This window comes from Furipterus horrens, unplaced genomic scaffold (assembly GCF_987537825.1).
Source record: "Furipterus horrens unplaced genomic scaffold, mFurHor1.1.pri manual_scaffold_4, whole genome shotgun sequence".
Classification (NCBI taxonomy): Eukaryota; Metazoa; Chordata; class Mammalia; order Chiroptera; family Furipteridae; genus Furipterus; species Furipterus horrens.
Genome location: NW_028327174.1, coordinates 156,151,873 through 156,178,477, shown reverse-complemented (window position 1 = coordinate 156,178,477; position 26,605 = coordinate 156,151,873). Strand labels below are relative to the sequence as shown.

At 39.5% G+C, this 26,605-nt stretch overlaps 1 protein-coding gene and 1 pseudogene across 4 annotated transcripts in view; both read left to right on the top strand.

Annotated features, from left to right (window-relative positions):
• The first annotated feature begins 9,435 nt into the window (after positions 1 to 9,435).
• On the top strand, positions 9,436 to 10,211 carry LOC150013136 (tRNA wybutosine-synthesizing protein 3 homolog pseudogene; annotated as a pseudogene).
• Positions 10,212 to 14,917: 4,706 nt separating this feature from the next.
• APBA1 (amyloid beta precursor protein binding family A member 1) overlaps positions 14,918 to 26,605 on the top strand; it is a 202,919-nt gene continuing 191,231 nt past the window's right edge. For 3 of the 4 annotated variants that reach the window (XM_090274162.1, XM_090274161.1, XM_090274159.1), the window contains exon 1: positions 14,918 to 15,127. The gene's annotated coding sequence lies outside the window, so the exon portion shown is untranslated. The remainder of the gene's footprint in view (positions 15,128 to 26,605) is intronic. The other variant, XM_090274160.1, reaches the window with a different exon arrangement.

Below are 26,605 nucleotides of genomic sequence, written 5' to 3'. Positions count from 1 at the left end.
CAACAAACGAAGATATAAAGAAGAAATACTCATCCAGACAGGTAGGAGGGACGGAGGCCGGGCAGAGGGAATGCAGGTTGTTGGTAGTGGTGGTGGTGGCGGGGGCGGTGGTGGCAGTGGCAGGCCAGCAGGAAGCTCAGTAACATGTTTTAAAAAGTGGGGAGGGTCACCTGGGGAGCGTTCCCAGCTACTAACCAGACCACACAGCTCCTGGTCCCAGCGCCAGGGAAAATCAAGCCTCAATGCTTCTGACTGTGCACCAGTGGGGGGTGGGGTGGAGGAAGAAACTGCCAGTCTCTCAGCAGAGTCTGCTTGTTTAAAGGGCCCCCATGGTCCTAGAATGTCCACAGACCCAGCCACTCTGGGAATGAAGGCCAGGGCAACAACTAGAGAGGCACCATATGGAAGTGGGAGAGGTATCTGAAAAAGGGGCGAGTGCTAAGCAAGCGACTTTGTTCCCTCTCAGAACCCTTCCCAACATACAGTGCCACAACATGGTAAAACGGGTTGCCCATGTTGACGAATACCTAAGGCTCCGCCCCTTACAATGTAACAGGAGCAACACCTCTACCTCAAACACAGAGGCAAACAAACATGGAGCCTGTCAAGATGAGGAGACAGAGAGGTATGGCCCAAAAGAGGGAAAGAATCAAGGTTCCAGTGGGAGACCTAAGCGATGAGGAGATAGCCAACCCAACCTAAGAGATGCAGAATTCAAAACACTGGTGATAAAGATGCTCACAGGCTTGACAGATATGCTTGAGTAGGACAAACGCATAAGGGAAGTGAAGGTTATGCTAAATGAAATGAAGGAAAATCCACACAAAACCGGTGGTGAAGGGAAGGAAACCAGGGTTCAAGTCAATGATTTGGAACATAAGGAAGAAAAAAACAGTCGATCAGTCCAGAATGAGGAAACAAGAATTGAAAAAAATGAGGGGAGCCTCATGAACCTCTGGAACAGCTTTAAACGTTCCAACATCTGAATCATAGGGATGCCAGAAGGAGAAGAGGAAGAGCAAGAAATTGAAAGCTTATGTGAAAAAATAATGAAGGAAAACTTCCCAAATTTGGCAAAGGAAATAGACATACAAGTTCAGGAAGCACAGAGAGTCCCAAACAAGCTAGACCCAAGGAGGACCACACCAAGACACATCATCATTAAAATGCCAAAGTTCAAGACAAAGAGAAACTCTTAAAAGCAGCAAGAGAAAAGCAGAGAGTTACCTACAAAGGGGTGCCTATAAGACTGTCAGCTGATTTCTCAAAAGAAATTTTGCAGGCAAGAAGGGGCTGGCAAGAAGTATTCAAAGTGATGAAATGCAAGGACCTACAACCAAGGTTACTCTGTCCAGCAAAGCTATCATTTAGAATGGAAGGGCAGATGAAGTGCTTCCCAGACAAGGTAAAGCTAAAAGAGTTCATTATCACCCAGCCATTATTATATGAAATGTTAAAGGGACTTATTTAAGAAAAAAAAGATCAAAACTATGAACACTAAAATGATAACAAATTCACAACTATCAACAACTGAATCTAAAAAATAAAAACAAAATCCAACTAAGCAAACCAGAATAGGAACAGAATCATAGATATGGGGATCATTTGGAGTGTTATCAGCTGGGAGGGGGAAGGGGGAGAAATGGGGAAATCGTGCAGGTATTAAGAAGCATAATTGGTTGGTACAAAATAGACAGGGGGAAGTTAAGAATAATATAGGAAAGGGTGAAGACAAAGAACTGATATGCACGACCCATGGACATGAACTAAGGGGGGTGGGGTTGCTGGAGGGAAGTGGGTTACAGAGCAGAGGGGAGAATGGGGAAAAAAATTGGGACTACTGTAACAACATAATCAATAAAATATACTTAAAAATAAAAAATAAAAATGAAAAACAGTAGAAAAGAAAATAAAAAAACTACAAAACTGCTGAAAGATATACAAGGAGAGATATCATGTTCTTCGATGAGAGACCAGATTTTGTAAATGTGTTAGTCTATCACATTTTATACATATAACTCAATTTCACTTAAAGTCACAATTTTCATTACAAAATAATTATAAAATTCAGGAAAATAAATGACTATGTTAACTGGAAACAGACTAACCTAAAGCTATAACATTTTAAGACAGATAGTAGAGCCATAAGAGTAGGCAGACTGATGCACAAAACAGACTCTACTGTATATAAGAATCTAATATGTGATTAATAGGATATTGCAAACCAATAACAAGGAAAGATTATTCAATAAATTATTTGGAAAACAGTATTTGGGGGAAAATCAATTCAGATATTCATCTCATTCTTTTGGATGGACTAAAAGGATAAAAGTAAATGAACTCAAACCGTTTAAAAAGATCTTGACAGAAATAGAAATATTGAATTTCTTGAGCAGGGAAAACTATCTACCTTAGACAGGATTAAATAATTCAGATAAAAATTCCCAGTAAACTCAAATTTTAAGTCTAAAATTAAAAACTAAATCCTAATGAAAAGATAAAGTATGAACTGGCGGTAACATTTGCAGGAATGCCACTGATTTTTTTTTTAAATCAATGTTGTTCTTTATATTCTACTTGCAAATATGTGAGTTTATTTTAGAATTAAAAATATTTATGAATATGCTTGATATATGAAGAATTGCTGCAACTTGGTAAGAAAAAGACTAAGATCCAGTCAATGAATGGGTAAGAGACAAAAAAGAGAGTGTGCATACACACACACACACGGACAAAAGGTGATTAACAGACAAAGCAAGAAAATATTTAGTCTTAGTAGCAAAGAAATGCAAATGAAAATAAGACTTCAATTATGCCTATAAAGTAGCAAAAGTTTTTGGTTTTGTTTGTTTTTAATAATACTATCATATATTTGCAAGAGCATAATAAAACAGGCACCTCTTCTTACTTCCTGTGGGAGTGTAAATAAGAATAAGCAATTTAGCTCTGGCTGTTGTGGCTCAGTGGATTGAGTGTCGGCCTGCAAACAGAAAGGTTGCCAGTTCGATTCCCAGTCAGGGCAAATTCCTGGATTGCAGGCCAGGTCTGTAGTTGGGGGTGTGTGAGAGGCAACAGATGGATGTTTCTCTGTCACAACGATGTTTCTTTCCTCTTTCTCCCTCCCTTCCCCGCTCTCTAAAAGTAAATAAAATCTTTTTTTAAAAAGGATAAGCAAGCTAGTTGTTTAAATAAAGAGTCTTGACATCCTTGAATGGTAATCCCACTTCTAGGAACACGCTAATGGGATAATCCTGAAAAAAAAAGACTTTATGCATAAAGATGTTCTCTAGCATTATTTATATTAATGAAAATTTGGAAGCAACTTAAATGTTGAGCTACACTGAGGATTATTAGATAAATTATAAAATAATATATAGCCATTAAAATTAGTATTTGCAAGGGGATTTTTAAAATAATGTGATAAAATTTCCTAAGTGAGGAAAGCCAAATGCAAAATTGTTTATAGAATATGATCACATATTTATAAAAATAGAAAGTAGGGGAAAAAGAGTTTTTAAAGTACGTGCTAACAGTAGTTTGAGTGGAGGAGCTGCAAGTAATTTTGTTCTTTCAACTCCTTCATATTTACCCAATTTTCAATTAGAAGAATATATTAGTTTATTTTTTATAATATATAATATGACTCATAAACAATTACTGCTGTATTTGGAGCAGCCAGGAAATCTCCTGGCATGTGCTCATTATAGATTCTAGGTTTCTGATTTGAATAAAAAAAAAATTCCATACGACCTTTTAAACCAATGGTGATAGTCTTCCAATTCCACCTAGCACTACAGGCCATATGGAGGTTGGATATATAGAGAAAGGTTGACTGACCACAAATTCTCCTGCTAGGCAAGTCAATGCTACATGATATGTAATGATCAATTGGGTCTGAAGAAGTAAAAGAACATTTTAGAAAAAAAATTACAGTTCTGCTAAACTTTCTTAATGGAAAATTATTGTTTGCTCTTTTAAAAACTACTTTTTTCTGAGTACAAGAATAATAAGTGCTTGTTATAAAGAGTTCAAGTGTTGCTGGCCTTTATGATGGGGAGTGTGACTGGCTCTATTATACTGGGTATATAGTAATCCAAAAGTTTTGGATGAATATATAACATTTAAAAAACAATAATGAGATCATTCTAAAGATACTGTTTGTCACCTAAATATTCAGTTAATAGTAGAGGGGTAGGCAAAAGTAGGTTTACAGTTGTTCATATGGAAAAAGACATGCAGATAATGATTGTTACAAGAGCTTGTCTTAACTCTGTGTTTCATGTACTCACACTTGTAAATCTAATTTTGTCTCATCCTGTATATTGCAATTTCCCTTGTAAGTCACATTGGCCCCCCCTCATTTGTTTCGATGATTTATTATGTTCTTGTTTTGGTATTCTATAATTTATTTAATTCCCCATTGGTAATTATTTTGGTTACCAACTCCTTAATATCAAGAATGCTACATTAAATATATGCATGTCTTTGTACACCTGCATAATGCAAACATGTCTGAAAAGTTTGACTATTTTACAATAAATCACCCATCACTCTTGAATATTTCTGTGTGATAAATTCCTAGAAATGGAATTTCTGGGACAAAGCATATTGCTTCTCTGGGCTTTACAAATGTTTATACTCACAATTACGCTATAATGAAAACATCTGTTTTCTTACATCTTCAACAGTGTAGTGTAATATCTGGTGTATTTTGTTTTGGCAAATCTAATGTATAAAATATTGTTGTTGTCATCTTTTGTATTTTTTTAATTACTTGAGAAGTTGAGCACCTTTTCTTCTAGGAATTGGCCATTATTGTCCTTCGTCTGTATTTATATTTGCTTATGTTTTTTGTTGATTTGTTAAAGCTCTTTCATACTTTCATATCAGAGAATGAAGCCCTTTGTTATGTTATAGGCATGATTTTCTCAGGTTTCATTTTTCTTTTTTTTTTTTTACCCTTTGTTTTCAATTATTTGGTGTAGAAACTCTTTAGATTTAATGTAATTATATTAATCAGTCTGTATGATGCTTAGATCTTCTCAACTCTAAGATTATAAATATCTACATATGTTTTCTTCAAATATTTTTATGATTTCATTAGTTTACATTTTTATTTTTGATGCAACTGGAATTTATTTTGATGTAAGGGGTGAGATGGAGATCCAGTTTATTTTGTGACAAATGGCTAGCCAGTTGTCCTGATACTAAATAATCCATCTTTTTTGTACTAATTTTAAATGCCATATTTATGATTTACTTCAGTCTCCTATATACCTCATATACTTCTAGAATCCATTTGCCTTTGCTCCTCAGCAATAAAGTAGCAGTTTATTTTTGAGTCAAGATACTCTTAGTAGAAAAACAAAACACCACTTTTCTGTAGCTGAACATCTCTAGACTACATGGAAAATTCCTTTTCACTAATTTATCTTTCAAGATGAATCATCACTCTTTGGTGAAATCGTTAACATGGCTAACATAGTAAAGTTTGGTGTCATGCCTAAGTCACTGTGAGCCTTATCCACAGCTTCTTACCCCTACTTTACTTGTCAAGAAAGGGTTAATACTGTTCATCTCTCATTATCTCTGGCCAGTGAGTTCACCGTGACAAAATAATAAAACCACAAATTGAAAGTCTTGTATATATAATAAAGGTTGGTGACATCAAACTAAACTAGTAAACTTTTCCTCTCAGAGATACCCTGCATGTGAGTAGGTGTTCAGATTCGTATGCAGATGTGAGTAACTGAGAATCTATTTTTCCAGCTACTTTAACTAACTGTACAGATTTACACTGAACATGTAAAAATAGATACAGTATTTTAGTTTAAGGGAACATTTCTGAATAGACAGAGTTCATATACAATTAGCGACATGGAGGTTTCCCACAGTCTTCTTTCATGTTATAGTGTGCGTGTATGTGTGTGTGTGTAAGATTCACCTTTTGTTCTTTCAGTTACCATAACGTGAAGGAAAGGAAGGACCCTGCAACCACTATCACTATCTCGGTACCTCTGATGAAATGCCATATTGTGTCTCTTGATCCCATTGTGTGTTTGTGCAGTGGCTCGCTTCTCATGTGTAACACCGGTCCCCAGGTCTAATGTACCTATTTGAAGAGGTACAATACCTAGAATCCACAATACTTTCAGGGGTCCACAAAAATATTATAATTTTTTAAAGTTAAACACAAAAACATTTAGGTCAAATAAAATGTTTTGTTGTATAATATTAATATATTCATCTTTATACCAACACAGTTATAAAATGTAATCCTTAATATTTGTTCATGAAAAAAGGGGCCCATGAATGTCATAACACAGTCTTACCTGGCCCTCCAAAGATTTCCTGGAGAGGGAACACTAAACATTTAAATTTTTTCATCTCTATTCTCCTCCTGGAAATTCACAATTAAAGACCCACAGAAGCCCTGCAACATATAAAAACAAAACAAACAAAAACTATGAAATTTAGTTTACTGCAGGGTTCTCCAGACTGATTTGATTCTGGGACTTTTTTTCCCCACATAATAATTACTGTCTTCCCCCCAGAACTAGTGATCCATGGAAGCATTTGGGAAATACTTAACTTTTTATTTTATTAAGATTCAATTAAGATTCAACACTGATCAAGATAATCTATAGCTAAAATCTCCCAACCTTCTTCTTTTTTTTTTTTTTTAGCAGTTCTTTGTTCCACGAAAATAAAATTAAAATGCATCCCTGATGTTAGCAACACAGCCTTACCTAGCCAGTTGGCAAGAGGATTTTACTGATGCACAAGACTCAGATTTATGCTACACAGCTCACAGAGACCCATTTCAATTCAGTTTTCTTGATAGACTTGCAGCAGTGTGAGGATGAAAACAATTCCCTAATGGCAAGGAAGGGTGAGAAGCTGCTTTCCTGAATCCTAGAACATCTTATTCCTTAACCTATCACACCTTATTAAGAGTGACTTAAAATCTGTCAGCTCTCAAAAGGTTTCTCTAGTAACAGATTTCTTGGTTCCATCTCAGTTCCTGCAGTTCCCATAACCACAGCTATTCAATTCAGCAGGGCCTGGCTGCATGAATGTGAAATGAAAATGTGCTCTCAAAAGTCAACCCACAGCAAAACTGACCTAACTTAGAAGCATCTCCAGGGTCAGATTTAATTTAAAAAATAAAAAGATGTGAGTTTGAAGTAGAAGGCTGAAAGAGGTTAAATCTCTCTGAGGAATAAAATAAAAATAGAAAGTATTTTTTTAAGTTTATGCTAATATTCCTTTTTTAAAGTCAGTTTTCTATTTAACAGAAAAAAGCCAGAGACCCTAGGTCCTTTCTTTTCAGCTTTCAGAAGATTCGTCCACTGTGGGGATGATCTCTGTTATTTTTCTGGAAGCAGACACATTTATTTGCCCATAGAGCTTTGAAATATACCCACATCATCGAATCTAGGCGACCTTAATTTTTTTTTTTTTTTTTACAATCAGGAAACAAAACTTAAGGAAAATGTTTCCGTATTTGCTCATTTAACTATAGACCTGACTTCAAGAAGGCAGATATTTAATTCTCTGAACACATTGTACTTAGAAAAACAAACAATAACAAAAGCACCCTTTGTACATCTTTTATCACAGCCAGTGCACTTCACTAAAAATATTTGTTTAAAGGTTTGTCTTTCTTAAAGTGGAAAAGACCTTAAGGACAGAGAACTTGTGATATTTCACTTGGTCTCTCAAATGCCTACCACAATGGCTATAGGAGCTTAATGCAGCTTGTAGAATGAAGATCTAAATACTTAGTGACTTTTTGACAGTACAACCTATTGGAAATTTTCAGTATGGTCATGACTTAGTTAAATAGTTATTGCTCATCCTGAATAATGATACTGGGCAAGCATATGGGGAAATCTCCCAAGAGATAGTGATTATACTAAATTGAATTTTAAAAGATCTCACTTCTGTGTGTGTGTGCGTGTGTGAGAGAGAGAGAGAGAGAGAGAGAGAGAGAGAGAGAGAGAGAGAGAGAGAGAACGAGAGAGAGAGAGAGAACAAGAGAGAGAGAACGAGAGAGAGAGAGAGAGAGAGAGAGAGAGAGAGAGAGAGAGAGAGAGAGAGGAGGGACCCTTTCGTTTGGCAGAGGGAATGAAAGTCTGATGAAATTGCTTACACTGACTTTATTTACTATGAGAGCCTTACCTGACTGCCCTATTTTTGAGTCAATGGAAGTATCTATAACTTTTTTCTAAAGGCTATATAATGCTAATAAGAGTAACAAAGGAAAAAATTATTTTAAAGGCAAATAAATCACTTCGATGATCTTCTTGAACAACTTAAGTGGAGTAATTGGAAGGACTGTTAATCTATGTAACGACCAGCCAACAAATACTTAATGAGTGCTTCCTAGGCACCCTACTATATGCTAGGTGTTTGCTGGCGGGAACACAAAGGGACCATAGTTGACATTTGGTCACTAATCTTAAAGGGCTCATGATCTAGTTGGGGAGCTGATATCAACATACCTGAGATAAAACACCTAACAGAAAACAGGATAGAGCAGTGAGTTTAAACCATGCTCTCATATGTCAGTGCTATCCTAGAAACAGCACTGAGATGTCTCCTGACAGACATGAGTAACATTAGCCGATTTCTTGGTTTATGAGTTGGTAAGGAAAAAAATTGGTTATTACAATTTTCTCTATTTTAGATTTTTATCCTATACACCTTCCTTAAACCATTAGTGTTCACTACCACTTAGCTCTTAAATAAGATGGCAGAAAAATCTAAATCTGTACCAAATACATATTGAGGAGAAGTTTTTCTGAAGTGGCTGAGCACTTAATTTCATAGTTTCTTATTTTCAAGGACATATACTCCTGATTGCAATGTTATATTTTATATAAAAGCAGTGATAGTGTCTTCTGATAAAATTGTTTATAGTCCGTAGGATAAATTAAATATATCAATACTTATGGTGTTCCTACCAGATGGCTATAATTTTCAGTTATTTTATTACTGAAATAAGTTGGGAGACAACCAAGTATGTAAGCGGGTGTTAAACACAGTGAGCAAACAATTTTATCAATTTGTCTATTTATAGCCTGACGTTGCATAGAGGCTGTAAGGCTACTAATGCTACTAACCAGCGCTCAGACAATAAGGTACATCAATGAGAGCAACATAGTCTGAAAATATTTTCTTGAAGTATATGGTAGCTGAAGTAAGCGTGGGAGGATAAATCAAATCTGGAAAAAGTACTTTGGAAATGCAATGGTGGTAATGTTAATTTTACAACAATATTTTACATAATTTTATTTTTCAAGTTGTTGGGGTCATATGTACATTGCAAAAAGAATAAATGAATAAACTATCAAGACATAGAAAGAGGAGAATCTCCGAGTTCGTAATGACGAGGAAGTGAGAAAGTTTGGACCTTCTCGGCACCACTCGTTCCAATATGGCTACCCCCAGGGGAACGGGAGGGCTATTGTGGAAGTACAGACCCCGAATTCCTCTTCACATGGACTGTGGAGCCGAGTTCAGGAGATGGGAGGCGCAGTGTCTGAGCAAAGCGGACCTCAGCCACAAGGGCAGTGTGGACGAGGATGTGGCTGAGATTGTGCAGCTCCTGAATGGGCGAGAACAGTTTTTTACCACCAGTTCCTGCTCTGGCCGTATCATCCTCCTAGACGGGAGTACAGATGGCTTTGAGGTTCAGAAACAAAACTGTTGCTGGCTACTGGTTACACACAAACCTTGTATAAAAGATGATGTGCATTCAGTGGCAGTAGAGTCTGGTTTCAGGAACTCTGGCATAACGGTGGGAAAGAGAGGAAAGACTATGTTGGCTGTCCGGAGCACACATGGCTTCGGAGCACACATGGCTTAGAAGTGCCATTAAGCCATAAGGGAAAACTGATGGTGACAGAGGATTATATTGACTTCCTATTAAAGATAGCAAATCAAAAAATGTCAGGAAACGAGAAGAGAATTGAAAGGTTTTACAACTGCCTACAACATGCTTTGGAAAGACGAACTATTACTAAGTCACATCACGAAGAGAACGTCAACGAGAAAAATAATTCATATTCTCATAAGAAAAAAAGAAACCAAGAAAAAGCACATGACACATGTATTACTAAAGAAAATGATAAAGAACTTGAAAATGATGATGATCCAGGAATCAGTGCTACTGTCTTCCCTGAAGATTACTAAGATTTGGTTCTAAAGTGTCTGGTAGAATAGTTTCTACTAATTATTATAAAGCTGCTCTTTGTAAGAGTATTTTTGTTGAGTGTATCAGACTTTCAGAAAAGCAAGATTTAATTTATCTCTATATTTTAGAGACACCCATCTTATAAACAAATACCTTTTTAAAATAGCTGTATATAATGTTTGTTCAGTACGATCCTTAAATCATAGAAATTTGTTACAAAAATAACGTTATGATTTTTTAAAGTTTTAATTTCTGTTGCAAAGCAGGAGAACTGTACTACCCCTTCAAGAGAACCTGAACATTAGGAATATTTGAATAAAAGTCATAGCAACATTTTACTTATTTTTAACTTTGAAAACTTCAGCCTTTAAAGGCATGTCAGAGTTTGCCTGTTGCCCTGGAGTCCAATGACAATTATTTTTTTCTCTTTTAACCTTGTGAATAAAACAACTGATGCCCTTTTTGTTCACTATAAAAAAAAAAAAAAAAGACATAGAAAGAGGAAAATAACCCTACTACTTGAGTAGAATACTACTAACATTTTGATGTACATTTTTCTGGGCACTTTGTAATAGTTGTGATCAACTGCCTACATAATTTTGTATCCAGGTTTTTTCAGTTGAGATGAGAATTTAAATGTTTTCATGTTAATAAAGGTAGATGTGGTATCTTTAGTGGCTACATAATATGCCACTATAAAGATATATCAACCTGTATACCAATTTCCTTATTCCTGTACAAGTTTCTCATTTTTTACTATTGTAAGCCTGAGATGAACAGGGCAGTTGAACCACTCTTTGTGGTTCCTCGATCTTGCTCTAGCCTCAATCAGCCGTGTAGTTTAGGGAGGCTTGACCTAGTGCCAGAAGTGGGAGCCATGCCATTGGCCATGAAGGTTGCTTCAGGGATGGGCATATAACCATTTAAAAAAGACAATACTTTCCCATGACACTCCTCACTCAGAAGTTTTATTTCCAGAGGTAAAATTACTATGTGGCACCAGAATGCCTTCCAAGGTATCAGCTAAATATAAACACAGTACAAACTTCTGGTTGGAATCATTAGAGGGCACAGGGAATGGAATTCAACAAAATGAGAGAGGGAGCCTGGTATGTTTGGGGAATAGAAAGGAAAAGGAGGGGACCTATCTGAAGCAAGGACAGAATGTATGTCCAGAGAAAAAGCTGGTAAAATAAGAGTCAGCATATAAAAGTAAATATATTGAAATTTAGGATACATACATTTAATAATAGTTTATTTTGTTGGTACATTTTAAATCCCATGACAAAAGTGTCTATACTATAGATTAGAAAGGTTTCTAGATTACCAAATGTTGGCAGAACTGAAATCCTCAAGAAAAACCTCGTTACCTGAAGGCTGTTGAGTATTTGGCCTACATACAACCTCAGCTCATAAACTTAAATGCAAGGACTAAGAGAGAAAAAGGTAATCTCTAAGGAATTTGAAAACAAGGAAAAGTATCTACTGCTATCAGAACAAACAAATCCAGTTTAGGTTGTCCAGAATCATATGAAAGGCTGAAAGACACGGTCATACTCTTTGAAATTTGAATGAATTTAGTGAATCCTGGAATAAAAGTTCATGTATCCCTGCCATCTTACCAAGTGATGAACAGTGCTAGTACCAGTAAGGTAAACTGGTAGGGACAGGATGGGCTGAAGGAATTTGGAACCTCTGAGATTACACTAAAGGAAATGATCTATGAGCCAGTGGAAGACATATGAGGCTCTAAACTGGAATGCACAGGCACTTCTGATCCACATGCAATACTGGACAAAGCTTTAATTTAAACCCAAGTCACTTGACACAGTGACACATAGTATTGTTACCTGCTACAATGGCTGGCAGGTTGCCAGTACTTTACATACTGCTTCTGAAATACTGAAAAGCAATTTCAACCCTTGTTAAAAGAAGTAGATGGATACAAATATTTGAAGTGGCTGTAAAAATACCTATAATAAAGTATAAAATACCAATAAAGCAGGCACAGGAAAATTAGAAGAACAAGGCCAAAGGAAGAGCTTAGATATAGAAATGAATGCCATATGGATCCACCTATTTCCTACAATGATCTGCAAATTTGGCTTTGAGTTTCCTGCCTGCCAAGGCACTAAGATCAACATGAGTCCTTAAGACAATGATCCACACTGTCCATGAAGAATAGGCATATTTGTTTTTGTTTGTTTGTTTTTGTGGGAGGGTGAGGAAGGAAAGAAGGGAGTTTTCCAGATATGAATATTTAGTAACTAATTAGTTTCAGAGGTCTCTAAGCTGCCATTATAACAATTATTACTTTTCTTTATATGGCACTTAATACTTTACAGAGTGATTTCACATACTTTCTCTAATCAGCACAAAAATCATGTGCTGCAAGATTTGAGGGAACGGTATTATTAAAGCAAAAACATATCTTTCACTCATGCATTAAGGAACTTTGCCTCACTGGAAACACAATGCAAAAGCAGAAAATAAACAGAAAGATCTCTGAGACAAATCAAATAACACCAAGTGTGTGCACAGAAGAGAGCCTCTCACTCAGAACCTATAATCTCTTATGTAACTCAAAAATCTGGCAAAATTAGTTAATTTCCTTCCTAAAACCACAGCAGATTAAAAGTAACAGAATAGGGACTATTACAGAGAAGCACTCTGAAAGCCCCCCAAACTGGTATGTGTGAAATCAGAATCAAGAACTTTAAAAAGGTCAAAGAGCAGTTAGCCTAGAAACTGAAAACCCTGAATATTCACCAAGTAGCACAGGCCAGGTCTGTCTCAGGGGCTCAGTATCTCCAGTCTAGACCCTACCCGTCCTGCATTGGTTCTTCACAGAGCTACCTCACTGTCTTTCAGGAATTGAAATCTCATCAGGACTATCATCTCCCAACTTGTCTGGCCTTTCATGACCTTCCAAGGCTTATAAGAATTTAAAAATCCTTATTTAAAATGGCCCACAGCGTCCTGCAGGTTCTGGTTGCGGCTGCCTACCTCTTCAGCCCACTGCACATTCCCTCTGACTTCAGCCCCACCTGGTGGGCTTCTGCGCATTTTCCTCTTCCTACCTGGAGTGTCTCACTGCTGCCTCTCCTGGGCAACCAGAAAGGTCATTTCCTTGGAAAAGCTTATCTATCCTGGAGTCTAGATTAGGTTTCCAGGTGAACATTTAGCACCTTTGCATTTGCAAATTTATCCTATCTGTACTTAATGATTAGTCTGATTGTTTAATATCTTTTTCTTCCAGGGTACTTCGGGCTCTGGGAGAACAAGGACTGTGTCTGGAATACCTGCTAAATAAATATTTACTGAAAAAAATTAATATGCAATGTTACATCTTCCTAATATATAATAGTTCAACTTTACTAAGAGATCTTTTGGGAAATGGGGGAGCTATTTTTCCTTATTAAAGCAAAAAAAATATGAAGTCGAATTCAAAAGTCATATGAATTTTAAAGCTAAAACACAAGGTTCTGAGAATACTTCAGGCTATGCCGCCAGATTTCTCTGTAGCCACTGTGCTTAAGATAATATGGAAACACGGTCTGGTAAAAAGATCCATTTCTAAAGGGATCTGGATAACTAAGGCTTATCTTCATTTTACTAAATGAGAATATGTGCAAGAAGAGGGCTTTGCAAAGTGCAAATATAACTTACTGAGAAATCTGTGACCCAACGAGGGGAAATGATTTGGTTCATATTGCACCGACAATTACAGGCGAGGCTGGCGCCAGAACCCAAGTCCCCCGTGGCCTGTCCAGCGCACTGATTTTCATTAAGGTACAGCACCTGCCATCTGGTCCCTGCTGCAAAGTTTCCCTCCCTCCCTCCCAGCCACGTCTAGGGCTGATGTCCAAAGCCAGACTCAGATACACTTTAGGTTGTGATCAACCAGAACTGAGAAGCGGTCAGAAAAACCAGGTCGAGCTTTTCCCGGCATCATAATCCACAGGCTGGCTGCTTCTCACCCTCAAAACTGGGCCGTTCCCCTCGAAGGTTGCAAACCCAGGAGGCTTTGCCCCCTAGCGGCAAAATCTCAGGATTGCAGTACGTTCCAGAGACACTGTCAATCCCCTTTTCTGAAGATATTCTTAATGCCGCCAGGCCAGGAGGTGCAAGCAGTACTTAAGGAGACTGGGAAGCTGAAAGCTCGGAAGTAACTAAGGGCAGAGAACACACTGCAGGAGCCGACGCGGCTGCCCAGCTTTGTGGTCATTCAGCGTGGTCTGTTCCTGCGCGCAGAGGTTGGCCACAGCTGCTGCTTCAGAAACCGGGGACTCCCTTACGCTTCCGCCCAGGAGGGTGGAGGTCCCATTCAATCCCCTCGGGGATGCAACCGCATTTCCCGCTCCGGGCGCCCAGCCTGGAGCCGGAGAGGGGGCCAGGAGCTCAGGCAAGAGACGGGGTGCGAAAGGCGGCGAGATGTACTGAGGCCCCTGACGCCCACCCGCGGCAGGGGTGCGGCCGACGCTCCACCGAGGACACCGCCCCGCGGCGTCGGGTTCGCGCCGCGCGCGCATGCGGGTGGGCGTGGGAGGCAGGGGCGCTACTCGCACGAGGCGCGTGCGCGCGCGCTCCGCCCCCCCCCCCCCCACCTCGCGCACCCTCCCGCGTAGGCCTGCCCAGATCGGCCCCCGCTCGCGTCACGAGGGGCGGGAGGGTGGGGAAAAGGGGGTGGGGCCGCGGACCGGAGGGGCCGGAACGGCGGCTGCGGAGCCTTAGCCGGAGCTGGGCGAGGGCGGCTGCGGTCCCGGCGGCGGCGGCGGCAGCTGCGGTGGCGGCGGGAGAAGATGGTGGCGCTGGAGGTAGGAGCGCCTGGAGCAGAGCTTTATTCTCAGGATTGGCACTGGCGCTGTCATTAGCGCTGCCTGCTCCCGCGGGCCCGCGGACCCGCAGACCCAGCTGTCAGGCAAGGTACCACCGCCAGGGAGGGGTGGGTGAATGGGGGTGCCCGGCGGTGATGCCGCCCCCGTCGGAGCCCCCGTGCTCGCCCATCCTCGCCGAAGGGCGCCCCCGGGTGCAAGAGGGGCTGCCTGGAACAATAGTGTCTATGAGCGAGGACAGCCGGCGACATCCACGGGGCAATTCCTATAGCCATCAAGCGAGCCGGGCGGGGGAAGGGGGAGTTGAGAGAAGGGACGCCTGGTGTCCGGTGCGCGCTGACATGCGGGGCTTTGGGGGCAGCGGGCAGGCCTGCTAACAGACAAGGTAGACTGTGTGTGCGGGGGAGGGGGGGTTGGGGGTGCTGGACTGAAGGTGTTGAGGAATGACATTTCCAGGAATCCGGGCTCGAATCCCTTATCTCTCCGCTGACTCTGGGAGAAAGAGTGTGGTGATGGCAACGATGAAGTGGGCAGGATGCACTTAGTGTGTGAGTGTGAAGGGAGTCGGTGGGTAAGGGCAGATTTGTAAAATCCCGTGTATGAGTGTGTGTACTCGTGTGGTTGTATCCACGCTCCCCAAACTGCGCTCCAAACCTAGAGATCTGCGGGTACCCTGACTTGCAGTCACCGCTGGCTACGGGACAGTGTTTGTTATTTTGCTCCTGCAACTCGGAGTACAGTCTCTGGTCCGCTCCTGTGTGTGGATTGCCGGGTGTAGGGATTCTTACTTCCCCTTTCTCTGGCCTCTTGACAGGGGGATGTGAAAGTGTGCATGTGGCTTTGAGCGCATGGCAGGAAAATAGGATAATGCTTACCCCTTCTGGGCTTGCTGGTGTCCCTGGTTTTGAAGAGAGCCTCCATCCCCTGTAAGGGTCTTAGCCACCCTGACTCTGCAGTTTCTATTGTTTATCTCCTGTCTGACTTGGAGGAGAAGGGTCTTTAATTATCACATTCCTTTCTCAATCCCCACAACTTTGAGTGTCAACTACACCTTCCCATTCCACATTTAAACGCTGGAAATCTAATGGCTGAAGAATGGGTGGTCTTCATGTTGTTTCTTGTAGAATAAACTCTGGAGATGTGAAGAGAGATTTGGTGGTGGGGGGTGGTGTTTAAAACGAAGAACAAGATCATACTGAGAAATATTTGGTATTCCATCAGTCATCGTCACATAGGCAGGGCATTCTCCTTAAGAAAAGGAATACTTTATTTCTATTGCTAGTGACATCCACTCACAGCTTTCACAATGGCTAGGTGGTGTCATGTATCATTCGGAAACTGAAATCCCCCCCAAACCCAAGGGATGGGATCCCGGGTTGGTGAAGCCTGCTTTCCCAGCCAATGTAGCCTGCTAATAAGGAATTTGGCAAATGTCAAGCTGTCAATAAGTCACCCAGTGGGAATCAGGACGGAGAACTGCATCTAGTCTATAGCTGTTTAATTGTCTCTGCGTAATAAAGATAGAGTTGTGTGGCATTGAATAGGGTGATAGGAAGGGAGATAGCATATTCATGTGTATGTTCACTGCAGTTTGACTTCCCAGTGCCTGTGTTTCTCCTGTGGTATTTGTAGAAACGAGTGCACCTTTAGCTTAATATATTGATACTTCTTTATTAAAATGTTGTGTGACTAGTTTAACCTGCGTAGACCATATTTAAACTATAACACCTTAAATTCTACTGCAGTGCTGTCAGAATCCAAACTGGCTGCCCCGATCCTCTTTGAAGCAGTCACAGCTACACAAGTGAATATACAACACAAAGGCATTAGAGGTTTCTTTTTGTTTTTAAAAAAATTTGTTTGGCTTTAGCTGTCATTTCATGCTATCATTGTTACATTGAAAATAATAAAACTAGGGCTATCCACATATGTTTTTTTGTCTTCCTATTTATATTCTCTTAATTAATGATGATATATAGACCAGGTGCTCTTCAAGCTGTGAACATTAAACTTCCCTATGTCCTTCAAGTCAAGCCTTCTGAAATTTTAATGTGAGGTTGTTGGAGCTTGTCCAAGATTTAAGGATAGACTTTAAAAAATGAATTTTGAATCTTAGTTCTTTACTCTTTTTTAGTTCTGCCAATTTCTTTTTCAGAAAAGTACTTAACGAATTTAAAAGACATTCTAAGAGTTTTTTCAAAAGTAGTTGTTATCTTTAGATTTGCATGTAAAATCCAGCGATATAAATATCTTACAAGAAAGTTTAAGACTATTAGGAATTACCAAGGTAAATAAACTGTTTAGGAAAAGAAGAATTAAACGACAGCACAATTGATGACTCAGGAATTAGTGATTTCCTTTCTAACACAAATGTGATCACTGTAAAATGCAATGCCTGGCATTTCTAAAGATTGGACTAGTAAGGTTATTTGTGGCAGCTTGAATCCTGTAATTCACTCTGGCATACAGTTGTACCTTTTGGTGTAGCCTGCAACCAGCCATTTGTTTTGATGGCTGTGTTTTCTTCACTTAAAGTAGCATTCATGCTTTTCTTTTTCATTATTGCATCTCTTAAGTGTGTTTCTCAGAAGACTTGGAAATAAAAGACATTTGAAAACTGACCTATGGGACCAAAAGGAATAAACTATGGGGGAGATGGGACTTGTATTCTATAAGGAAAAAGTGATTGTTGCTAAACTTGAGATCATTTCAAAATTCATAGTTAACCCTTTGAATTACCATCATTAACTTACAAATATTTGTTAATCACCTGCTACATCTCAGGCACTGTATACCTTTGGATAGGGTTTGGGAAATGTTGGGAGAGCTGGAGATTTGAAGAATAAGGAGACTTAGATACTGCTCAGAGGAAGTTCATGGCCTGGAAAGGGAGACAGGGCGTGGTACGTGTAGCTAACTATAAAAATGGTGGGAAATGGTTGAATGCTGAAAAAGCCATATTTCTGCAGTGCTGTGGGAGTTCACAGATACACCAGTGACTTCAAGTGGAAGAATTAAAGAAGGTTGCATGAAAGAGATAGGAGTTGAACTACATTTATACAGGTGGCATTTGGGCTGGCAGGGAAGGAAGGGCACACTTGGGGAGGACCGAGTAGCAAAGACTTAGTGCTGGAAAGGTGTGTGCCTGCACAGAGTACAAAGAATGGTGTGCTTTGGCTGGAGCACAGGGAACACCATGAGATGTAATGAGAGGTAATGAGGTGCAAAAGAGAGGTTCTTTCAAGGCTGTGGAGCAACTTGTATGTGGATTTTATTCAGTAAATACCAGGAAGCCATGGAAGGTTTCTGAGGAGGAGGGTTGACAGGATTGGATCTGTGCTTTAGAGTGATGATCTCATAGCATTATGTCAGATGTAATGAAATGAGGAAAGATTGGCAGTAACGAGATCAAGTAGACTCTAGTCAAATTAAGGGTAAGAAGAAATGAGGCAGTGGGAGTGAAGAAAAACACAGACTCAAGAGATAGGGTGCAGGAATAATCTAAATCCTTAGCAGGGAAGTCAAAGGTCATTGTCAGGCTCAGTTGAGAACATGATTGGGTCATTGACAGAAAGTTCAGAGGAGGATGAGGAAGAGGAGAAAAAAGAAGTTTCCTTTGGGCAAGACAGGTTTGTACAAATGAAGGGACTAGAATACAGGTGTTGGTCTTCGAAGAAAGGTTAGAGCTACAAAGAGAGATTAGTAAGTCATCACTCAGGAGCCATTTTGATGTCTCAGGACTGGCCAGTAAAGAAAATGGAGTGAGAAGAAGCAAAGGGTAAAGGTGGGGTCCTTGAGGGATGTCTATATGTTGGAGAGAAAGAGGAGGAGATCATTATTAAACAGGGGCAGCTGGAGAAAAATGGCAGCTGTAGTATGGTGTCATGGAAGCTAGGAAAGGTGAGGGGAGTTCCCATCATACATCACTCATACAGCACACCCCATGGCATGGGGCTGCAATGAAGGAAACGCCACTGGCTTTGATGCCTGGCTTTCCTTGGTTACTTGTGAGGCAGGTGGAAGTGGCAGCCAGGCTGGGAGGGTTGAAGAGTGGGGGCTGATGTACATGGACAGCAGTGAAGGCAGACTTCTTTGTTAATAAGTCAGATGGTAAAGGATGAGAGGTTGATGTGTCAAAGCAATGGCATAGTAAAGGGAAGGCAAGGTTTTTAGTGTAGGAAGACTAGAGCCTGCAGTAAAACTAGAGGAGAAGAATCTATTGAAGGGAAAAGATTGAAAATGTAAGGGAGAGGCTCACCTAATGAAATGGAATCTTCAAGGAAATGGAAGCATACTGGATGAAGGCCAAGGAAAGACTCTTGAGACAGAAGCACAGGAATTTTGAGGTGGAACAAAAGGAATTTGGCTCTATTCTAAGTTAGGGGTCCATGGCTAGTTAGGAATGGGGCCACACAACAGGAGGTGAGCTTGAGTGTAATGCACTTGAATCATCCAGAAACCAACCCTTCAACCTCAGTCAATGGAAGAATTGTCTTCCAGGAAACTGGTCCCTGGTACCAAAAAGTTGGGGACTGCTATTCTAAGTATAAAGGGTAAAGAAAGGTGAGCAGATGAGTAGAGTAACAAAGACTTAGGGTGTGTACTATGGAAATGTAGCAGTGAATCAATTAAGGGTGAATAAAAGATTATCACCTATCTATAAGGGTCTCCTGTACTTGGAGAGCATGAATTTGCACTGGAACCAATTAACCCTATGTAACTAGAGTTTGACAACTACTTATATAATTTTTGTGAGAGTGAACGTTAAATGGTATTAAATGTACATGTGGTCCCTCCTTCCCTTAAATTCAGTGTAAAGAGAAATATTTACCTTGAAAATTAGCTGAATAAAGACTCTACCCATGGACTATATTCTGTGACTATTCTCACTCAGGGATTGCTGACTTAAATTTTAAAAAAGCTTATGGTAAAATAATGGAGAAAAGCATAAGTGTGATAAAAAGGTGTTTTCCCCATCTGTAACTGCAGGATATGGCTTTACAGTGAAGTGTAAAATGAGTTTTTCAAAAGAAAAATCAAATATAGCACTTCGCCCAACACTATACCCATCATAAGCACTAAATAAATATTTTTCACATGAATACATGCATGAATTTTTTTTTAAGTAAAGTAGGTATAATATCTAAGATAAAATTTCAGGATTTCTTATTTACACTGTGGACATTGAATGAATTGCACTCCATGACCTATTCAAGTTTATGATAGAATTAAATGATTTTATTTATGCATACCTCCTACATATGTTGTAGCTTTACAAAAACAACTTTTTTCCACAAAATAATTCTACAGTTTAGACCCTTGAGTTAGGGGTTGCGCCATGATTCTAGACGAGTTTATGGAACTTCAACTGTGGTGAGTGATGATTTTGAGGTTCTAATGATGAAATCATTTATTCATTCTTCCAGCAAATGTTCATAGAGCACCTTCTCTGAGCCAGACACTCTTTTACGTGCAAAGGACACAACAAAGTACAGGGGCATATGAGGGAGAAGATTAAGTCCCTATTGCCACTGACCTTTTAGTGGAAGGAGCTTTAAAAATAAGTAAGCAAATATATAATATGTCAGGTGGTGGTAAGTGCTCTGAAGAATAAAGCAGGGAAGGCAACGTAGGAGCTGATGTATGGGGTGGTCAAGGAAGGCCTGGAGCGGAGAGTTAAAAGTTACCATGGAGTGAGCCATGCAGATAACTGGAGGACGGGCCTTCTAGGCATAATAACAAGAGCAAAGGGCTTGAGGTGGAAACATGCTTGGCATGATCAGTAACAGCAGAGAAGCCTCACTGGTTTGCTTGCATCACCTGGCCATGTCCTATGGCACCTGAGAATTGGAGCGGTCACTTAGCAAACCTGCAATGTGATGCTTTGCCTTTTAGTATTGAATCGGTGGCCCATATGGCTATAGCACCACATACCATTTTGGGGCCGAGCTGTGTGTGCTGTGTTTGTTAGCACTGAGTTTATAAGAAGATGCTATCCTCAATCAAACATTTAGGTTAGAAAACTTGAAGAGTGGCTCTTATCTGGGTAGTAATGAACTATGAGTCAGCTGGAAGTAGTCTCTCTTTTGGAAGTGCCACATCACTCTTCTGGTGTCTGAATTATTTTTAGTTATAGGGTTTCTTTGCTTCTTCCATGTTTCATGTCCCATTCTCCAGTGGAGGGTCCTTGAGGCTAGAACTATGTTTTGTTCATCTGGGTATAACCTACAACAGAAAACCTTTTTGCATTAGTACAGGATCATCAAACACTTATTTGAAGGGAATGGATGACACGTTTCCGAAGACCTAAGTAATCCAGGTGTGAAGAATGAGGGTGAAGCCATTTTACTTTGATTTCTTCAGACAATTGTTTTTCAAAGAGGACACAGAATCACCACATGATGCTGAAGCAATTTACGCATGCAGGCCCTGAGACAAGTAGTTTATTTGGGAGGTGACCCCAAGAAGCATAAGTGATGCAGAAAAGAAAAAAAAAAAGCCAATAAGAGGTAAGCTAATGAGCAGATTACTATTGTGGGCAATGGAGGCTTGGTTCTGATGGTCTCATGTAGAATGAACTTAGATTTGTCCACCAAGCAGTGAGTAAACTGGGATGTTTATGCACCATTTAATGCTAAGGTCAAAAAATTCCCAGTACTTTAGGGCTGCCATTAGCACCAGCAAGCTCTAGAGGCAGCAGAGAGAGCACCTGGGTAGATAAGCAGAGAGGCAGTGGACTAGGGCTGGGAAAGCTATCAGTGTGTTGGGGAACCATCCATCAGAGTTATAGGTAAACTCAGAAGTGGGCTGAGGGGACGTGAGGCAGGGCAGCAGCAACCTCTGATTCACATGGCTCAGAGATATCAGAAAGAACTTTTTAACAGATGAGATTGGCTTGATAGCGGTTATTGGTATTTTAATTTAGGGATTTTAATATATTGCAACAGTTACCTACAGTTCAGTTGACTCACACACCAGCTGTTGACAATCCTCAGTAATCCTGGATGCAGGTTGCCATATATGCCGACAAATAAGGTACCCTCGATTATAAAGTGGTGCCAAATTTTCCAATGAGATGGCTTTTAAAAAGGTTTTATATCAACTGGAATATATACATTTTCAGGATATAAAGAATGAAATGTCTGCTTGTATTTAGTTTATCAATTTACTTGCATATATTTAAAATCACATTATATAAAATTGATTTAGAAATATGACGCCTTTCTACTTTCACATTTTATGAAGTCATTTATTCAAATGTTGCACGTACTTTGACTTAAGAATCTTTTCATTATTAGGCTAATTTTGGCATATTTATTTCTAACTTGCTTGAAATATTCTTCTTGAATTTCTGTGTGATGCTGCTACTACAAACTCTATTCCAAGCACTGTGTGCTCATTCTCATAACATAAAAATATTTGTTTTTATTTCTTTTCTTACTATAGGTATGTATATTCATGATCTTCACAATCCAGCAGTTCTGCGTGACTTGTATAAGGACATGTAATACAAACAGTTGGCAAGGGATATTTACTTAAACTGGTGTTGAAGTCTTGGCCTTCTTTATTTATTCATTCATCTATCCTATTTCAATCATGGGACCTCCATAAGCATCCCTATCTAGTAGTATTGATTGAGGTTGTTTCAGGCTATCTTCTCCAAATAGTTCTCAAGTAACCTTTGAAGCAGACAGTCCTTTTTCATGAAATCTTTGGTCTTAACAGGTAATGTTTTTGATATGGTTTCTTCCTTTAAAATAAGTTGCCATCACATCCAGCATTAATGAATTGCTTGATTTCAATTCCTTTTATCTTGGAGATAATAGGCTTTGGCGTTTAGAAAAAAGTAATTGAGAGAATGCCTTGTATGTAATATGGGAGATTTTGTATGGATTCAAAAATAGAAGGCAACTTTCTTTTTTATGAAATGTAATTTGGGGGAAATAGAAATCTCTTATTTTTTATATATGTAAAGTGATAGTGGGAGGTTGTTGAAGTATGGTAGTGGTAAAAACCATCCCTGCCTGTGAGGTTTCCTCTATAGCCTTCTCCTCTTCCATTCCATGTGGACTAATTAGTGTGAAAATACACCAGTGGTTTATTTCATAAAGGAAATGGTTAGCCATCATTCTGAATACTATAATCATTTATATTTCTGACTTCGATGAATTTTGTAACTTGACATCAATTCTGTATTAATTAACAGGTACACCTTATTTTAAAGAAGTGGTATACTTGACAGGGCATGCATAAATCCTTCTTTTTCCCTGTAAACTTTAGTATATATTAAATGCAGAGAAAGAGCTCGTCATTTAAAGAAATTCCATTTAACAGCAATAGTTACCCCTTAATGTGGCTATTCATTAAATTAGGATTTTTATACTGAACATTTCTAAAGTGGATCAGTCTTTGTTTTGGAGGCTTTTAAGCTTCATGATCTCTAGTGAGAATAAATTTACACCATATCCTAGCAATATAGATAAGTGTATGTAAACAAACACACATGCACACACACACACACATCACTGAACAAAAGTTTTAGAAGTACTTGTTGTTTATTATATATAATGCAATCTCATATTTTCTATTCTATATGGTTGCCAATCCACTAGACTGAGTTCATCGCTGATGAATGGGTTCTGACATGCAGTTTAAAAACACCATCTCATTGTATTACACTCATCAGAAGAGTGCTTATTTCCCTATAGTGTGAAATAATTTCATGTCACACGTTTTTTTTCCCATTTGTTTCACAGTTAGAATATTTGGATATTTGGTGATGCGGGTATACAATGTCACAATAATCCTAAAGGGAAACTTTATTTTTGAGTAAATATTGTATTTCCAAAAGAAGAAATTATTAGTGTGGAAAATGGAAAGTAGAGTAAGATGAATGGATCGGTTCTTAAATCTAGTGGCTTTGTTACCTGAACCCCAGTGTTCTTCCTTGGGTCCACCTGCCTGTGCACACTGGCCCAAAGAAATGCACAAGCAAGAGTTTGCAGTATAGAAAGAAAAAAATTAGTTTAATATTTATTGGCCAATACAAAGACCAGGAGCTTGTGTTCTAAACAAACCAACTCCTGATGGCATGTAGGTTACAGATTATATAAGGCAAAATCACAAGACACCGTGGGTTCAGAGTTAGGGGTTGTGCAGGCAGCTGATTGGCCAGAGGTAATATAAGGGTAATAAATCATTTCTTCAGGTCTTAAGGACGGCTCTGAGGTTTTTTCCCAGCATCCTTCTGTCTGGTCTCATGGGAAAGTAGCCAGAGTGTCCTTCCACCTTAGGGCTCAGAAACTGAAACATATCTTACGTCAAGGTGTGATCTTTAGCCTTTCAGAGGTCTAGATTGTGTGACCATTACTCAAGTCCAGGCTACAGTCTTCTGTTGCTTGGGGGTTGCTGATTATCCAGGTAAAGGCTAGGTTTCTGAATGAGAGAGAGATGATTTCTAGAGCTAGGACTTAAAACTACATTTCACCAAAATCGGTTTTAATTCATTCCTTTCTTTTGATCATTCCTCCGTCGTGTGAAATAAGGGGCAATGCCTGCTCGAGCTGCTTCCTGCTGAGAAGAGGCAGTTTGGGGGTTAGAGGAGTGAAACTGTTCCACATGTAATTGAAAATATTCTTGGGTCCAGCCGAGGGTCCAAGGTCTGAATGATCATCAGGTTGCAAGTTTTAGCTGCCCTCAGGCAGCTATTGTAAAGGCAGCAGCACCCAACTAGTATCCCAATACCACAAGGAAGCAAAACTAATATGGGCATTCCTCAGTGGCTGTGTAGATTATTGAGCCAGTAGGTGAACACCTCCACATGGGAAACATTCCCAACCTGTTTTATGGCTGTACAAGTGTGGCTTTACAGATCAGTCACATTGGCCTCATAAGCAGGTATGTATGTACAATATTCTTGTTGGACTGGGGCATGTGTCCCCCTAAATGTGTAGTGGGGAAAGGAACCTTGACTTATCTTTGGTGACTTGCTGCATCTACCGTTCCCAGTCTGAGACACTGAATGTGTGTAAGACCCAGGGCAGTCCTGCAGTAGACACAGGCAGAACTCCACAGACCCAGCCGTCAACTGGTTATGTATTTCTGCACAAGTGGCAGCCTACAACTGGAAGGCATTATATGTGACAATGGAAATTGAAACAAGAAGAAGTTAGAAATCAGAAAACAATTATCTTGGATCTCAGCCAGAGGGTTTTCTTCTTTTTGTTGAAGTCTAGTTTGGGTTTTCAGATGTTTTCCTTCGGAAGAGTATCCTATAGTTTAAGATGGGCTTCCAGTGATACTCAGGTGGTTGAGCAGCAGTTTCTGATGACATGAGCCAGTTTAACTTGAGAGCCAGAGCTTGACTCCTTCTGTTGGGTTGGCCAAAAAGTTTATTATTTTTTTCCATAAAATAAAAAACACATTTTTTATTTTCACCAATAACTTTATCGACTTGGATATCTTGAGTATGTTGGCCATCTCCTGCTATTGACTTCCAGTGGGTAGAGACCAGGGGTGCTGCTAAACATCTTCCAGTGTGTAAGACAGCCCCACAGCAAAGAATTACTTGGCCAAAGTGTCAATAGCACAAGAAACTTCACAAACCACTTTTGACATGTTCAGCCAGTTACAGTACCTTCTCCATACACTGCACAAATCTTTTTTTTTTTTCTTTTTTGCGTTTCAGTTGCATTTTTTACCTTCTTGAAATAATAAAGCACAGTACACTAAAAATGCTGGGTATCTTCTTTCATCTTCAATATTAAAGTGGCTGCATGAAAGTTCACCAATTTTGACAAAATTTTATTAAAATGCACATTGATATGACAGGTGTCAGAATACAATCTAAAGAAAAAATGACATTAAGGACAACTAAGCACTACTAGAGCCATCATACCAAAAAAATAAAACAAAAACATAACGGATTTTTTGGCCAACCCAATAGTTTAGCAGAAGAATGAGTGGTTAGTGAAATCTGATAAGGTCCCAGCCACTTAAGTTCAAGATGTTTATTTTTTCCAGGGTTTTAAACGTACTCAATCTCTGGGGTTGAAATGTCGTACAAGACATCTGTGGAGTAGTTCATCCTGTTAGGAGGAAATTTATGAATAGCAGTTAAAGTTAATCCCAAGGATTACCTTATAGTGTCTCATTTTTTCATCTTTAGGTCATCAATATTTCTACAGTTTTTTCTAAAACATAAGGAGGACTCAGTTGAATCCTGCTTCATGGAGCTACTCTCATCCTAAGCCGGACAATAGCCAGTACCTTACCCATTTTAGGTTAGTTTCTTGGCTAAGTTTAGCAATGGTTTTCTTTAAAGTGTGGTTCATCTTCTCAGTTTTTCCAGTAGACTGTGGCCTCCAGGAAGTATGAGGTTTCCTTTGTATTCCTGAAAGTTGAGAAGCGTTCTGGGTCGCCTGGGCAATAAAGGCACTCCCATTGTCACTTTGAATAGAGGAGGACAGTCCAAGCCTAGCCATGATTTCTTTAATAAGGCTTTTACTATTTTTAAGGTCTTCTCTGATCTGCATAGGCATGCTTTGACCCATTCTGTGAAAGTATGTGC